An 18004-nucleotide genomic window follows, 5' to 3' on the forward strand; every position below is an offset into this window, starting at 1 on the left:
GGAGCTGAGCCAAAGGGCGAAGCTCTCAATTTACCGGTCGATCTACGTCCCAACCCTCACCTATGGTCACGAGCTATTGGTCGTGACCGAAAGAACGAGATCCCGGATACAAGCGGCTGAAATGAGTTTTCTCCGCAGGGTGTCCGGGCTCTCCCTTAGAGATAAGGTGAGAAGCTCAGTCATCCGGGAGGGGCTCAGAGTCGAGCCGCTTCTCCTCCACATCGAGAGGAGCCAGATGAGGCGGCTTGGGCATCTGATTCGGATGCCTCCTGAGCGCCTCCCCGGTGAGGTGTTCCGGTCATGTCCCACCGGGAGGAGACCCCGAGGAAGACCCAGGACACGCTGGAGAGACTATGTCACCCAGCTTGCCTGGGAACGACTCGGGATCCCCCGGGGAGAGCTGGAAGAAGTAGCTAGGGAGAGGGAAGTCTGGGCTTCCCTGCTAAAGCTGTTGCCCCCGCGACCCGGCCCCGGATAAGCGGTAGATGATGGATGGATGGATGGATGGAACTCATTCCCATGAAGATACATTCAACGTCAGTAAGTGCTCAGCTCGGCCTGAAAATGCATTTCAATCAATAAAAACTAAAATTGAGTGTCATGCCTAAACCAAAGGACGTCTGCACACATTTCAACGTCTAAGTGTTGTTTCCGATGCGTGCTAGTGTGTGTGTGCGTGCGTGTGCAGGTGCTTGTGTGTGTGTGTGTGAGTGTGTGTATGTGTGTGTGTGTGTGTGTGTGTGTGTGTGTGTGCGTTTGTGTGTGTGTGCATGTGTGTTTTGTGCGCACCCCCCCCCCCCCCCCTCTCCCAAAGTACTGTATTCGGAAAAAAATGACGAATTACTCAGAGGTTTTAACTTTGGCTTTCAATTTATTTGTTCTGACACCGACGACGTCCACCAATGACAGCCCGAGTAGATCTAGCCCACGTGGTGTGAGGGCAGGGGGAGGTGAAAAGATGCAAAGCCATGCTGATTGGCTGTGCATCTTTCAGTCTTCCACGTGGGTTAGTCTTTGATCTTCAATCAGTGTCGATGTGTTGTTTACGATACGTGCTAGTGTGTGCGTGTGTTTGTGTGTGCTTGCATGTGTTAGTGTTGGCGCACTCGGAAGCGTGTGTGTCACAGATAAAGAGAGGGAGCGGGATCGCTGGCCTGTATGTACTCTATGTGAAACACACAGGACATTTGTAATTTCGTCCCGTTCACATTTTTTGGCTTTTTTAAAAATAAATCTTATTTTCATCACTGGTTCAAAATAAGTGTCACGCCTAGACCAAATGACTTACGCACACATTTCAACATTTATTTAGTTCAGGTTGACCTCCTGAAGCCTAAATGAGCATTAATTTGACCACACAACTCATTCCCATGAAGATACATTCAAACTCAGAAAGCGTGCTCGGCTCGGCCTGAAAATGCATTTAAAGCAATAAAAACTCATATTGAGTGTCACGATACGGGTACTGGGTACGACCAAAGGACTTATGCACACACTTCAACATATATATTGTTCAGGATGACCCCCTGAAGCCTAAATCACCATTAATTTGATCACACAACTCATTCCTATGAAGACACATTGAAACTCAGAAAACATGCTCACAACGGCCTGAAAATGCATTTAAAGCAATAACAACTCAAATTGAGTGTCACGCCTAAACCTAAGGACTTATGCACACATTTCAACATGTATTTAGTTCAGGTTGACGTCCTGAAGCCTTAATGAGCATTAATTTGACCACACGACTTATTCCTATGAAGATACATTCAAACTCAGAAAACGTGCTCAACTCGGCCTGAAAATGCATTTAAAGAAAAAACAACTCAAATTGAGTGTCACGCCTAAACCAAAGGACTTATGCACACATTTCAACATGTATTTAGTTCAGGTTGACCTCCTGAAGCCTAAATGAGCATTAATTTGACCACACAACTCATTTCTATGAAGATACATTCAAACTCAGAAAACGTGCTCAACTCGGTCTGAAAATGCATTTAAAGCAATAAAAACTCAAATTGAGTGTCACGCCTAAACCAAAGGACTTATGCACACACTTCAACATGTATTTTGTTCAGGATGAACCCCTGACGCCTAACACCATTAATTTGATCACACAACTCATTCCTATGAAGATACATTCAAAGTCAAAAAATGTGCTCAGCTCGGCCTGAAAATGCATTTAAAGCAATAAAAACTAAAATTGAGTGTCACACCTAAACCAAAGGACTTATGCACACATTTCAACATGAATTTAGTTCAGGTTGACCTCCTGAAGCCTAAATTAGCATTAATTTTGACCACACAACTCATTCCTATGAAGATACATTCAAACTCAGAAAACGTGCTCAACTCGGCCTGAAAATGCATTTAAAGAAATACAAATTCAAATTGAGTGTCACGCCTAAACCAAAGGACTTATGCACACATTTCAACATGTATTTTATTCAGGATGACCTCCTGAAGCCTAAATGAGCATTAATTTGATCACACAACTCATTCCTAGGAAGATACATTGAAACTCAGAAAACGTGCTCAACTCGGCCTGAAAATGCATTTAAAGCAATAACAACTCAAATTGAGTGTCACGCCTAAACCAAAGGACTTATGCACACATTTCAACATGTATTTAGTTCAGGTTGACGTCCTGAAGCCTAAATGAGCATTAATTTGACCACACGACTCATTCCTATGAAGATACATTCAAACTCAGAAAACGTGCTCAACTCTGCCTGAAAATGCATTTAAAGAAAAAACAACTCAAATTGAGTGTCACGCCTAAACCAAAGGACTTATGCACACATTTCAACATGTATTTAGTTCAGGTTGACCTCCGGAAGCCTAAATGAGCATTAATTTGACCACACAACTCATTTCTATGAAGATACATTCAAACTCAGAAAACGTGCTCAACTCGGTCTGAAAATGCATTTAAAGCATTAAAAACTCAAATTGAGTGTCATGCCTAAACCAAAGGATTTATGCACACACTTCAACATGTATTTTGTTCAGGATGAACCCCTGACGCCTAACACCATTAATTTGATCACACAACTCATTCCTATGAAGATACATTCAAAGTCAAAAAATGTGCTCAGCTCGGCCTGAAAATGCATTTAAAGCAATAAAAACTAAAATTGAGTGTCACACCTAAACCAAAGGACTTATGCACACATTTCAACATGAATTTAGTTCAGGTTGACCTCCTGAAGCCTAAATTAGCATTAATTTTGACCACACAACTCATTCCTATGAAGATACATTCAAACTCAGAAAACGTGCTCAACTCGGCCTGAAAATGCATTTAAAGCAATAAAAACTCAAATTGAGTGTCACTCCTAAACCAAAGGACTTATCCACACATTTCAACATGAATTTAGTTCAGAATGACCCCCTGAAGCCTAAATGAGCATTAATTTGACCACATAATTCATTCCTATGAAGATACATTCAAACTCAGAAAATGTGCTCAACTCGGCCTGAAAATGCATTTACGTCAAGTAAAGTCAAGTCAACAGTATTTATAGAGCACTTTCAAACAGCCATTGCTGCATACTGTAGCAACCACAAATGCCCTCTGAGAACTCTGACATTTGAATTTCGCGCCGCGAGACTGATCAGCCAATCGGCGGCCCCCGCTGCCGCTCGCTACCAACCAATCACAGCCCCCGAGTGGGCTGGACGTTTGTTTACACTAACGTCCGCTTTGCTGGTAGATAAATGATCGTACGTGTGCTGAATAAAAACAGTGTACCACCGCTCTTCGAGTACTTCACTTCACTTCGCCGGGCCGTCGCTCCTTACAATACAAAGTGCTGTACATGGAGCGGTTTAACATACACAATAAACAGTAAGACGAAATGGTAATAAAGGCTTTAGAAAGCACCAAGCAGTAAAATCATGCTGAGTCGAACGCCAAAGAATACAAGTGGGTTTTGAGGAGGGCTTTAAAGATGGGCAGCGAGGAGGCTTGCCGAATGTTCAGTGGGAGGTCATTCCCGAGAGAGGGACCAGCAACAGAAAAGGCTCGATCCCCTCTGAGCCTCAGTTTAGTTCTTGGTACTTCTAACAAAGACTGGTCCACAGACCTGAGGCGCCGGGCAGGTGTGTAGGGGCGGATGAGCTCAGAGAGGTAAGGTGGCGCAAGATTATTTAGAGATTTGAAAACAAAGAGGAGGATCTTGAAAATAACTCTAAAATGAATGGGGAGCCAATGAAGGGATGCCAGAGTAGGAGTTATATGCTCCCTCTTACGAGTACCAGTCAAGAGGCGAGCAGCGGCATTCTGGACCAGCTGAAGGCGCTTAATGGAGGACTGGCTGACTCCAAAGTACAGGGCATTACAGTAATCGAGCCGGGCTGTGACAAAGGCATGGATTACTGTCTCAAAGTGTTCATGTGAGAGGAAAGGTGTTATTTTGGCCAGCTGTCTAAGGTGAAAGAAGCTGGATTTAACAATGGCACCAATTTGCCGATCGATTTTGAAATCACTGTCCAGTTTAAGGCCCAAGTTTGAGACCGTTGATTTCAAATAAGGAGACAGGGGGCCCAAGTCTACAGGATGGAATGTACAAGGGCCATTGGGACCAAACAATATCACCTCTGTCTTCTTTTCGTTGAATTTCAAGAAATTTTGTGCCATCCAGGTTTTGATTTCTTCCAGACAGGATAGGAGTGGCCTCAATGAGAAGGCGTCTTTCTTGCTCAGTGGCACATAGATCTGGCAGTCATCTGCATAGCAGTGGAAGGGAATACCATGTTTCCTTAAGATGGAACCCAATGGGAGAAGATACAGCGAGAATAGCAGAGGCCCCAGAATTGAGCCCTGTGGAACACCACATGACAGGGGAGCAGTGTGTGACTCAGAGCAGCCAAGGCTGACACAATAGGTCCTGTCAGCTAGATAGGACCTAAACCACTCAAGAGCACTGCCGCCAATGCCCACAAAGTGCTGCAAACGAGTCAGCAGAATACTGTGACCCACTGTATCAAATGCTGCAGTTAAGTCCAATAAGACCAGACACACATGGTCTCCAGAGTCATTTGCCAGGAGGATGTCATTAGAAACGCGTAACAGGGCTGACTCTGTGCTATGCATCGTCTTGAAACCTGACTGGAAGACCTCCAAGATGTTATGTTCATCCAAGAAAAGTTTCGACTGCATGTGCACCACATTTTCCAGAATTTTGGAAATGAAAGGCAGTTTTGAAATGGGCCTGTAACTTGACAGCACATCTGGATCAAGACCAGGTTTCTTGATCAAGGGTTGGACCACAGCATCTTTAAACTGTTGGGGAACTACACCAGAAGAAAGGCTGCTGTTGATGAGACCGATGCACCAAAACTCGGGAGAACCTCCTGAAAGAAGCGTGGGGGAAGAGAGTCACAAGGGGAGCCAGATGGCTTTGTCTGGCGAGCTACATCCTCCAAAAGCGCGAAGGACACAGTATCAAAAGAATTAAGTACAGCTGAACATGGAACATGGACAGAGGGGTCAGATGCGGTATTTGAGACCGGAGTCCTAGCTGTAGAGACCTTATCAATGAAAAACTGAAGGAATCTGTTGCACATCTCGGGTGAAGAATCCGAGCAAGTAGGCAGAGGGGGTTTGAGTACAGAATCGTTTTAAATAGTGCGCGTGGGTTGCGACGGTTAGCTAGAATAAGGTCCGACAGATATTCTCTTTTGGCCTCTTTTACTGTGAGCTGGTAGTTACGCCCGCAGTCTTTCCAAATTTGATAAGAGACATGCAATTTGTCTTTTTTCCACTTGCGTTCAGCTTTGCGACACTCCTGCCTAGCTGCGCACGTAATATCGTCAAACCATGGCTCGGGTTTAGGCTTTGGGAGCACAATTTTTGAAGGAGCCACCAAATCCAGGATGGCACGGCATGACGAGTCGAACCAAGAGGTGAGTTCCTCTGTGTTAGACGAGGGTACGCAAAGTTATTAAAGGCATCAGAGAAACGACTAGCAGTGCGAGGAATAAAAATTCGGCGTTTACAGCTAGGAGCGCCAGATTTCACAGCAGCATGCGATAAGACTACTTCAAATAAAACTGCCATGTGATCAGAAATCCCATTTTCAAGGACTTCCAGATTCGACACCAGTAGACCATGAGCAAGGACAAGGTCTAAAATATGTCCTTGTTCATGTGTCGGGCTGGTCACATACTGCACAAAATTAAAAGAGTCGATAAGTCTTAAGAAGTCTTTTGCTAGCGGTTTTTCCGGACAGCACACATGGATATTAAAATCCCCCATTAGGAGGATATGATCATATCTCAGCCTGATTTCCGCAAGTAAGGTTGAAAAGTCACTTAAAAAGTCTTTGTTGTATTTAGGAGGACGGTAAATGACAGCACAAAGCACCGGGAAAACACGACCAACTTCAAAGAAGGTTGCTTCAAAGCTGTTGGCCGATGTGGTGAATGTGCACCGTTTACATTTGAAATTGTTCTTAAAGATGCTTACCGTACCTCCACCACGTCCTGATGTCCTCGGGGTATTGAGGAAACCACAGTTAGGTGGTAACAATTCAATCAACGCGTTGTACTCACCAGTACCTGCCCAAGTCTCCGTCAGACACAGAAAATCCAAGTCATTGGAAAGGAAATACTCCCTCAGAATATGGGTCTTGTTCGTCAGCGACCGGGCGTTTAACAACGCGATCCTCGTGGAAGTAGCAACGGGAGGGATTGCCTCTGTCGATCGCCGAGCCCGGAGGAATTCCCTCAAAAGGTTTCGCTGGACTCCTCCCCGAGAAAGGCGCGCAGGGTAGAAATGTTGTGGCGCGTTGGGAGAGCCAACGACTGTTAGCAAGCACGAGGCGACGGGGTCGAGGGCACACCACGCCGGAGCGATCGAAGTGCGTCTCAGATCCCGTTTCAGCTTCACGAGCTGACTACTGCGTTTGCCGCGGCTGCGTCGGCGGCGGCGGCGGCGCTTCAGTGAAGGGAGCGAGCTAACGCGGAAGAGATCAGCCGGCAGGTTAGCCAAGTACGGAGGTAGGGTCTTTTCACCACTGTCTTGCCAAAACGCGGCCTAATCTCCGACGTGTTGTTGAATCAATAACAACGATCGGCGATCATAAACCAACCGAGACGCTGTTAGGGAGGTAACAAGCATTGCGAAATGTAAAAAAACCCGAAATGGCAGGAGTGTCGCCGAACACACTGGCGCACAAGCGGCCATCTTAGGTTGGTATCTATACTAACGAAGAACACAGTCTTTCAAGAAGCTCTACGTGCCAAAACAAGGGCCATGCTATCAGTTACCTGGCATGACAGCCTTGTTATGAAAGAATTTTGTGTCATCTGTTTCCATACTGTAGTGGTTATCACGTTTGTCTAACACACGAAAGGTCCCCAGTTTGATACTGGGTGGAAACAATCCCTACTCCTTTTTGATATGATGTATTAAACTGCATCACCAAAATCATTTAAATTAGAGCAACTCCCCGTCAGGGAATCGAACAATGGTCATCCGCGTGACAAGCGCAGATACTGTCCACTATACTAACGAGTAATACAGTCTTTCAAGAAGCTCTACATGCCAAAACACAGGTGATGCTATCAGTTAGCTGGCATGACATCCTTCATGTGAACCAGTCCTGTGTCATCTGTTTCCATAGTGTAGTGGTTATCATGTTCGTACAACAGACGAAAAGTCACTAACTTGAAACTGGGTGGAAACAAACCCTATTTGATTTGCTGCAAACTGCATCAAAAAACTTATTTTGAGCAAATGCCCGACAGCATGACATACTTCATATGAAACTGTCCTGGGTCATCTGTTTCCATAGTGGAGTAGTTATCACGTTCGTCTCACACATGAAAGGAAACAACAATCCCAACTTCTTTTTGATTTGCTGTAATAAACTGCATCACCTAAATCAGAGCTACTCCCCATCAGGGAATCAAACCTTGGGCTTCAACGTGACAGGCGGAGATACTGTCCACTATACTAACAAGGAACACAGTCTTTCAAGAAGCTCTACGTGCCAAAACAAGGGCCATGCAATCAGTTACCTGGCATGACAGCCTTGTTATGAAAGAATTTTCCGTTGTCTGTTTCCATAGTGTAGTGGTTATCACGTTCGTCTCACACATGAAAGGTCCCCAGTTCCAAACTGCGTGGAAACAATCCCTACTCCTTTTAGATTTGATGTAATAAACTGCATCATCAAAATCATTTAAATTAGATCAACTCCCCTTCAGGGAATCGAACAATGCTCTTCCGCGCGACAGGCATAGATACTGTCCACTATACTAACGAGTAATACAGTCTTTCAAGAAGCTCTACATGCCAAAACACTGGTGATGCTATCAGTTAGCTGGCATGAAATCCTTCATATTAACCAGTCCTGTGCCATCTGTTTCCATAGTGTAGTAGTTATCACGTTCGTCTCACACATGAAAGGAAACAACAATCCCCACTTCTTTTTGATTTGCTGTAATAAACTTCATCACCAAAATCAGAGGTACTCACCCTCAGGGAATCGAACCCTGGTCATTGGCGTGACAGGCGGAGATAGTGTCCACTATACTAATGAGGAACACAGTCTTTCAAGAAGCTCTACGTGCCAAAACACGGGCCATGCTATCAGTTACCTGGCATGACAGCCTTGTTATGAAAGAGTTCTGTGTCATCTGTTTCCATAGTGTAGTGGTTATCACCTTTGTCTAACACACGAAAGGTCCCCAGTTTGAAACTGGGTGGAAACAATCCCTACTCCTTTTTGATTTGATGTAATAAACTGCATCACCAAAATCAGAACTATTCCCCGTCAGGGAATAGAATCCTGGTCTTCCGCGTGACAGGCAGGGATATTGTCCACTATACTAACGAGGAACACAGTCTTTCAAGAAGCTCTACGTGCCAAAACACGGGCCATGCTATCAGTTACCTGGCATGACAGCCTTGTTATGAAAGAATTTTGTGTCATCTGTTTCCATAGTGTAGTGGTTATCACGTTCGTCTTACACACGAAAGGTCCCCAGTTAGAAACTGGGTGGAAACAATCACTACCCCTTTTTGATTTGATGTAATAAACTGCATCACCAAAATCATTTAAATTAGATCAACTCCTCTTCAGGGAATCGAACAATGGTCTTCCGCGTGACAGGCGGAGATACTGTCCACTATACTAACGAGTAATACAGTCTTTCAAGAAGCTCTACATGCCAAAACACTGGTGATACTATCAGTTAGCTGGCATGACATCCTTCATAGGAACCAGTCCTGTGTCATCTGTTTCCATAGTGTAGTGGTTATCATGTTCGTCTAACAGACGAAAAGTCACTAACTTGAAACTGGGTGGGAACAAACCCTACTCCTTTTTGATTTGCTGCAAACTGCATCAAAAAATTAATTTTGAGCAAATCCCCGTCAGCATGACATCCTTCATATGAAACTGTCCTGTGTCATCTGTTTCCATAGTGTAGTAGTTATCACGTTCGTCTCACACATGAAAGGAAGCAACAATCCCCGCTTCTTTTTGATTTGCTGTAATAAACTGCATCACCAAAATCAGAGCTACTCCCCATCAGGGAATCAAACCCCGGTGCCATTGAGGTGGTCCATTTTTCTCTGAAGCAAGATGGATTTTTACTTAATAGCACATGTTTATGTATAAAGTTATCAAGTCGGTATGAAAATAGTTTTTCGAATATTTTTGAGAATTGTAATAACAGTGATATTGGTATATAATTTGTACCGTATTTTCACGACCATTCGGCGCACCGTATTGTTGGGCGCAGTCTCAGTAACGGGTGCTATTTCTGTGTTTGATATACACAGATAGTGTCCACTATACTAATGAGGAACACAGTCTTTCAAGAAGCTCTACGTGCCAAAACACGGGCCATGCTATCAGTTACCTGGCATGACAGCCTTGTTATGAAAGAGTTCTGTGTCATCTGTTTCCATAGTGTAGTGGTTATCACCTTTGTCTAACACACGAAAGGTCCCCAGTTTGAAACTGGGTGGAAACAATCCCTACTCCTTTTTGATTTGATGTAATAAACTGCATCACCAAAATCAGAACTATTCCCCGTCAGGGAATAGAATCCTGGTCTTCCGCGTGACAGGCAGGGATATTGTCCACTATACTAACGAGGAACACAGTCTTTCAAGAAGCTCTACGTGCCAAAACACGGGCCATGCTATCAGTTACCTGGCATGACAGCCTTGTTATGAAAGAATTTTGTGTCATCTGTTTCCATAGTGTAGTGGTTATCACGTTCGTCTTACACACGAAAGGTCCCCAGTTAGAAACTGGGTGGAAACAATCACTACCCCTTTTTGATTTGATGTAATAAACTGCATCACCAAAATCATTTAAATTAGATCAACTCCTCTTCAGGGAATCAAACAATGGTCTTCCGCGTGACAGGCGGAGATACTGTCCACTATACTAACGAGTAATACAGTCTTTCAAGAAGCTCTACATGCCAAAACACTGGTGATACTATCAGTTAGCTGGCATGACATCCTTCATAGGAACCAGTCCTGTGTCATCTGTTTCCATAGTGTAGTGGTTATCATGTTCGTCTAACAGACGAAAAGTCACTAACTTGAAACTGGGTGGGAACAAACCCTACTCCTTTTTGATTTGCTGCAAACTGCATCAAAAAATTAATTTTGAGCAAATCCCCGTCAGCATGACATCCTTCATATGAAACTGTCCTGTGTCATCTGTTTCCATAGTGTAGTAGTTATCACGTTCGTCTCACACATGAAAGGAAGCAACAATCCCCGCTTCTTTTTGATTTGCTGTAATAAACTGCATCACCAAAATCAGAGCTACTCCCCATCAGGGAATCAAACCCTGGTGCCATTGAGGTGGTCCATTTTTCTCTGAAGCAAGATGGATTTTTACTTAATAGCACATGTTTATGTATAAAGTTATCAAGTCGGTATGAAAATAGTTTTTCGAATATTTTTGAGAATTGTAATAACAGTGATATTGGTATATAATTTGTACCGTATTTTCACGACCATTCGGCGCACCGTATTGTTGGGCGCAGTCTCAGTAACGGGTGCTATTTCTGTGTTTGATATACACAAAACGCACTGTATTACTGGGCACAGCCAGGCATGGTAAAACATACACCAGCTTAAACATACGGCATGCATGCACGCACGCTAAAAACACGTTTTTAAAACGGCAACGGAAGCAAAACTGAGTTTGGTCGTACTTTATTTAGCCATTTTACAATGTACTCACATTTTTCTCTTCACCTCTTACACGCTCACCCTTCACACATTGGGGACTGGTACCTGCTAGGGGCGTGAAGGAGCCAAGATGGTGACGTAAGCGGTTGTGCTTTTGGGAGCTGCTTACCTGACTCGATATAAAGTTAATGGAACACAGCTAACTCTTCTATCTGACATAAACTCTATATTTATGTCAGAAAATTTATATTTTTTTCCTCTTGACTTTGCTGCACTCACGGTAACCTATCCTTCGCGCAATCCTAGTTCTCTTTCTTAAAAGTTGCCTCGACACGTGCTAAGCTAGCAGCATTATCGGCAGCATTGACTAAATGGAGCTGAAGCCCGCACCTGAGAATGTGCTCGTGGATGACGCGCACGCCTACTGCCTGCAAAACCATCCCGTCCTAACGGTTATGGAAACTGACTTTCCCGCATTGCCCGTCTCGCAGTCCAAGCCACCTGTGTCGAAGAAAAGTAAGCAATCTCGCACGACCGAAGGATAGAGCGCGACCAGGTTGCAACAAATGTCAACGCTGTTTAACACCAGATTTGATACGTTGGAGACAAATGTCAGTAAAATGACAAAGGACATAACGAAAATAGAAAACCCTCACAAAAATTGAATACAGCCTGCGCCGAATTAAGAGATGTGAAAGCAAATCTAAAACAAGTCGACAACCGCGTTGGACTTATGGAAAAGAAAGTGAGCATGATGGAGGGGCGTCTCACTGAACTTGAAAACTACTCACGACGCTGTAATCTACGACTCTATGGTGTAGCTGAAAAGAAAAACCAAAATGTCCGTGAGGAGGTAATCTCGATCTGCCAAGCGGTCCTGCCCGGAGAGAGAAAAGACAAATTTCTTCACGCCATTGACACTGTACATCGACTGGGACAGCTGAAAAATGATGCATCCAAGCCTCGAGGGATCATTTTCCAATTCACATCGCGAATCTTCCGAGACGCTGTCTGGAAGGCTGCAAAAAAAAATCCAGTTTTCTTCAAAACAACAACCTGCGCTTCACTGAGGATTTGTCACCATCTAAAAGGGAGAGAAGAAAGCTACTCTGGCCGTTGGTGGCGAAGGCACGCGAGGAAGGAAAAAACGGCGTACTACATCGGTGATCAAGCCTTTGCTAACGGGACCGAACTGCTTCCAATGGCTTAATTCCTCCTCTCCAACCTCGGCTGATGGGCGACTGACATTGGTAATTCAAGCATCCTATAATTTAAGGAAACAGAATCCTTCTCCAGGTTCACCTGAGTACCTCTCATGTACTCCACTGAGGAATTGAATTAAATATTACTTTCATTATTTAAAAAAAAAAAAGAAAAGGCGTTCCTTCAACTATGGCCATCACAATCAAAGCAAGGTCCAGATCTGTTATGTTATCAACCTGTTTACTTAGTTATTGCTAACTGGTACTTTTGATGCCCAACACAGTACTGCTAGTTTGGTTTATTGCAGTAATAATGTCTTAATTAGAATTGAACTACTGTTAACGAAACCACTGACATAAGATGTATACCTTTTGTTCCATCTTAAAGTTGTGTTCCACTAATTTGCTTAAAATAGATATTGAAACGGTACAGCCCCAAATTGTATAGGGTTAGTGTTTTAACACACAGTCACCCAGTTATATTTCCTAGTGTGTGTTTGTCGTTATTAATATGTCTTTATCTATTATTACTCTCAATGCCAGGGGATTAAGAAATATTGTGAAGCGTAAAACAATTTTTTTGTTTGCTAAGCAGCACAGAAATGATTTTAGTTTTCTTCAGGAATCCCACTCAATCACTAACGATTCACGGTTATGGAAAGCTCAATAGGGTAACGATTTATGGTTGGCACATGGATTTGAACACTCAGCAGGGGTCGCTACGCTGAAACACCAGTTTTCTGGGAGTATTTTACATTCTATGTGCGATAAAGCAGGCCATTTCCTTAATCAACACGGGAAACGTCAATATAATAATGGTTAACACATATGGGTACAAGTCAAAAATACGAAAATAATAACCTTTTTGAAGAATTAGAAAAAACATATTCAACATTCACTCGCTAAATTCCCAAATTCCGGTCTAGTTACAGGCGGTGACTTCAATACGATATTGCACCATAACATGGACTGTTGGCCTAATCGTAATCAATCTTCTCTAAATAAGACCCTGAAGATATTTATGCAGACATTTAATTTGATTGATATATGGAGGAGCAATAATCCAAACAAAAAATAGTTCACTTGGAGTAATAAAGATGCCACCAGGCGGTCACGTATCGACTTTTGGCTCATATCTCAAAATATTAACATCAATCCAGTTTCAGTTGATATCATTACAACACCTTCAACTGACCATAATGCGGTCCTCATCTCCATCCCTTTTCACTCAAACTCTCCTAAAATATTTAAAAGTGTCTACTGGAAGCTTCTAAAATATTTACAAGTGTCTACTGGAAGCTTAACAACTCTCTATTACAACATAAAAAGGTTCAATCTGATATTGAATGCCTTCTTAAAAAGTTTTGGAACAAAGAAAAAGTTGACAATTCTTTTCGTAACAACTGGGAACTATTTAAATTTGAGACTTGTCAATATGGCAATACCTTAGGAAATATGGCAGTAATTTAGCTAAAGCGCGTCAATTAGAAGAAGACACGATAGTCTCTAAAATAATCGAATTATCCCTAAAAAAACCCTGATAACATGTCAGATGAAGACAGACTACTACTAAGCTCAGAACAGGCTAAACTAAATGAAGTATATCTTATCAAAGCTAAGGGAGCGCTTGTAAAATCAAGGAAAAGTTGGATCGAGGAAGGTGAACAAAATTCATCGTATTTTTTTAATCTAGAAAAACACCAACGAAAAATCAACTTGATACAGCTACTTAATGTTAGTGGCATAGTAACTGACGACCCAAAAAACATAGCCAATTTCTGTTTTAAATTTTATAGTAACCTTTATCGGTCCAAATACTGTACTGTGAACACTCGGCAACCTCTTTTCTAAATTCTATCAGCAATGTCACACAGATAACTCAAAGCGACAAAGACGTCTGTAATAGGAATATTAATTTAGAAGAAGTAGTTTTTGCTATCGAACACCTCAAAGCAAACAAATCACCCGGAGTTGATGGCCTCACAGCAGAGTTTTATAAAACCTTCGTAAAAGTCTTGGCTCCATTTGTCCTTGACGTTTTTGTAGAAAGCATTGAGAAAGGTTGTCTTCCCCTTCTTTAACACAAGGATTGATTACTTTGATACCAAAACCAAAAAGAGATCATACCTTCATTGAAAACTGGAGACCCATTTCTCTATTAAATAATGACTATAAAGTATTTGCTTCCATTATAGCTAGGAGAATCAAAGGTGTACTCGACCCAATTATTGATGAGGTTCAATCCGGTTTTATGAGTAAAAGACACATTTCTAATAATAGCAGGCTCATCCTAGATCTGATTGATTACTCATTCCTCTGCTGTGACAATAGTTACAATTTCTGGACTTCCATAAGGCATTTGACAGGGTCGAACATGACTTAATTTTTCGCTGCATGGAGCAATTCGGATTTGGTGATGTCTTTTGTAAAATTGTTAAGACTATGTATGCCAATGGCAATAGCTCCATCAAACTGCGAAATGGCACCTCTCCAAGATTCTCTCTACATCGAGGAGTGCGCCAAGGCTGTCCGGCCTCTCCATTTCTCTTTCTATTGTGTACGCAACTACTCACCTGTCATATCAGAACAAGTGCCATCCAAGGGATATCTATAGCGGGCAGAGAAATCCTGATTAGTCAGCTTGCGGATGACACTACCTTATTCCTAAAGAACTCCAGCCAAGTCTCTGCTGCGATTAAAACGGGCGAACAGTTCTCAGCGGCCTTTGGTCTCCACCTAAATCTCAACAAATGCTAACTGTTCCCTATCCATGACCGGAATGAGACATCGATCTGCAACATCCCAATTAAAGAAAAAGTTACCTATCTAGGGATTACCGGTATGAAAAATGAAGCCATGCGATGTACAGCGAACTTTGAACCAATTATTAACAAAATCCAAGCTAAGCTTAACCAGTGGCTAGGTTGAGATCTTTCTTTAAAAGGACGTACGCTACTAACCAAAGTGGAAGGACTGTCACATCTTGCGTACGCAGCAATCTCTTTGTCTGTGAATGAGAAAATTTGTAAGAATATCAATAAGATGCTTTTCGACTTCTTGTGGAGGAACAAGACTCACTATGTGAAAAGGTCTGTTGTAAAGAATACCTACGAAACTGGTGGATTGAACTTCCTGGACTTCTCTACCCTCAATAATACGTTTATTACGATCCATGCGCACCAAATCCAGTAGACACTTAAACAGCTTCTTCCCTCTAGCCATTAACTCCTTAAACAGTCACTGAGGTAGTCACTCTTCTTGCACTACAAAATGGCACTACAAAGCTACTGGTTACTCTAAAATGGTTCAATGATTTTGTTGTTTACGATGATACTAGTGCAGCGTGTTATACCGGAGACAAATTCCTTGTGTGTTCTACATACTTGGCCAATAAAGATGATTCTGATTCTGATAATACGTTTAAAATCAATTGGATCAAACAATTTTTGGGTAATCCCTCATCGATCTGGAACTTTATACCTAACTATTTATTTTCTGAACTTGGTGGTCTTAACTTTGTACTTTTATGTGACTACAAAATAGAAACAATTCCCTTGGTTTTATCCAATTTCCACAAACAAATACTTTTGGCTTGGTCCTTGATATATCAACATAATTTCCCCCCTCATAAATGCTTTATCTGGAATAATCGTTACATATCATACAAGAATAGATCATTATTTCGCCATAATTGGTTCAACAATAAAATAGTCCTGGTCAGTCAACTAATCAATAATCAAGGTTTCCTTTTAAATTACTCTGAATTTTTAAAGAAATTTAATCTACCGGTCACCCCCAAAATATTTGCTACAGTCATGGATGCTATTCCTTCTGGAATCTTGACCCTCTTGAAAGGGGTGGACAGAACAACCTCCACACCAACCCTGGACCCCAAAATGACTGCATTCTTTTCCCACATTTGAAAGTAAAGAACAGAGCGAAACACGGTGGCAGCGCGTGTGTAGAAATTGGCGACGTGAAGAGGGGGCTGGACGAAACGCTAGCTCGTTAGCACGGAAGCTAACCGCGGACGTTAGCACGGAAGCTAACTGCGAAAAGTCGCGACGCATCTGGAACCCACGACCAGAGACCAACCAACCAAACGCCAGCGAGCGTGAGGGAGCCGGTAAACCCACTTGGCACGTTAGAAACACCCAGCAGCAAGCCTACTGGACACGTCACAAACTAGCATACAACCGGCTAGCAACGAGACCCGACAAAATGCCACCCAAACAGAAGCAAGACACAAAGCAGGAAGAGGATTTACGGGGCTCTTGCAACAACAACAGGAAAATTTCAAAGGATTTGTCAAGATGATAATAGACTCAACAAACTCACTACTTGACACTTTTACCAGGGAAGTCCAAGAAATAAAAAGGAGCATCAACTTTACCCAAAAAGAGGTAGACGACATTAAAAAAAATCTAATCTGTCAAACTGGCCATTCCAAAGACATCCAAACGGAATTCTACAAAGTATGTGACGGCATGCTTGTATTAACGGACAAGGTGGACTACTTGGAAGGACAGTCAAGAAGAAACAACTTAGTAATTGATGGAATTGAGGAAAAACCGGGAGAAACGTGGACTGAAACAGAGGAAAAAGTTCAAAAAATCCTTAAGGAGAAACTGCTGATACAGGGGCAAATTGAGGTGGAGAGAGCTCACTGCACAGGAAGACAAGACCCTGGAAGACCTCGACCAAGGCCAGTTGTGGTGAAATTTCTAAGATACAAGGACAAATCAAGGATCCTACAAAAAGCAAAATACTTAAAAGGCTCCAACATCTACATTAACGAAGACTTTACAGATGCCGTACGACAAAAAAGAAAAGAGCTCCTCCCAAAATTAAAAGCTGCACGTGACAGAGGGGAAACTGCCTGCTTAAGACATAACAAACTTATTGTCCACCCCCGCACCAGTACTCCAACACAACAGGCTCGAGTTCAACACCATCAAGCAGCATACTGAGAATTTTTCACCACCCGACAATAAAAACTCTGACCCTACTGAAGCAGGAAATTCACATACCAAAAAACATGGACTTTGAATCCTTTGATGACCCTTCCAACCCTTTGATGACTTCCAACCCGACTGACCACAAGACGTTTGACCCTGAGAACAACTTGTACCCGGACAATAACTTTTTCAAGACCGACCGACCGCGAGGCAGCCAGCGACGACCGACCGTGAGGGAGCCAGTGATGACCGCGAGGAAGCCAGCGACCGTGAGGAAGCCTGGAGACAACCAGCCTGCGACCACCGTGAGGGAGCCAACGACGACCGCAAGGGAGCCAGAGACGACCGAGAGGAAACCAGCGACGACTGCAGGGGAGCCAGTGACCGCGAGGGAGCCGGGAGACGGCGAGCCTGAGGCACCCGGGAGACAACCAGCCAGCGCGCGTAAGAGAGCCGGGAGGCAGCCAGCCGGCGAGCGTGAGGGAGTTGGCGACGACCGCAAGGGAGCCAGCGACCACGAGGGACCCAGTGATGACTGCGAGAGAGCGAGCGATGACAGCGAGGGAACCAACGACGGCCGTGAGGGAGCCATCGACGACCGTGTGGGAGCGGGAAATTCACATCCCAAAAACATGAACTTCCAACCCTTTGAAGATATTGACTATAAG

At 43.3% G+C, this 18004-nt stretch overlaps 1 long non-coding RNA gene and 2 other non-coding genes across 3 annotated transcripts; 2 read left to right on the plus strand and 1 right to left on the minus strand.

The window, feature by feature from the left end:
• The first annotated feature begins 8947 nt into the window (after positions 1-8947).
• On the plus strand, positions 8948-9020 carry trnav-uac (transfer RNA valine (anticodon UAC)). The gene has a single exon. It is a non-coding gene; the product is annotated as a tRNA-Val (tRNA).
• Positions 9021-10216: 1196 nt separating this feature from the next.
• On the plus strand, positions 10217-10289 carry trnav-uac (transfer RNA valine (anticodon UAC)). The gene has a single exon. It is a non-coding gene; the product is annotated as a tRNA-Val (tRNA).
• Positions 10290-13256: 2967 nt separating this feature from the next.
• LOC127597745 (uncharacterized) lies at positions 13257-15536 on the minus strand. The gene is made up of 2 exons (XR_007961709.1): positions 14865-15536; positions 13257-14004 (listed from the first exon to the last, which is right to left on the minus strand). It is a non-coding gene; the product is annotated as an uncharacterized LOC127597745 (long non-coding RNA).
• Positions 15537-18004: the final 2468 nt, after the last annotated feature.

This window comes from Hippocampus zosterae, chromosome 1, assembly GCF_025434085.1.
Source record: "Hippocampus zosterae strain Florida chromosome 1, ASM2543408v3, whole genome shotgun sequence".
Taxonomy (NCBI): Eukaryota; Metazoa; Chordata; class Actinopteri; order Syngnathiformes; family Syngnathidae; genus Hippocampus; species Hippocampus zosterae.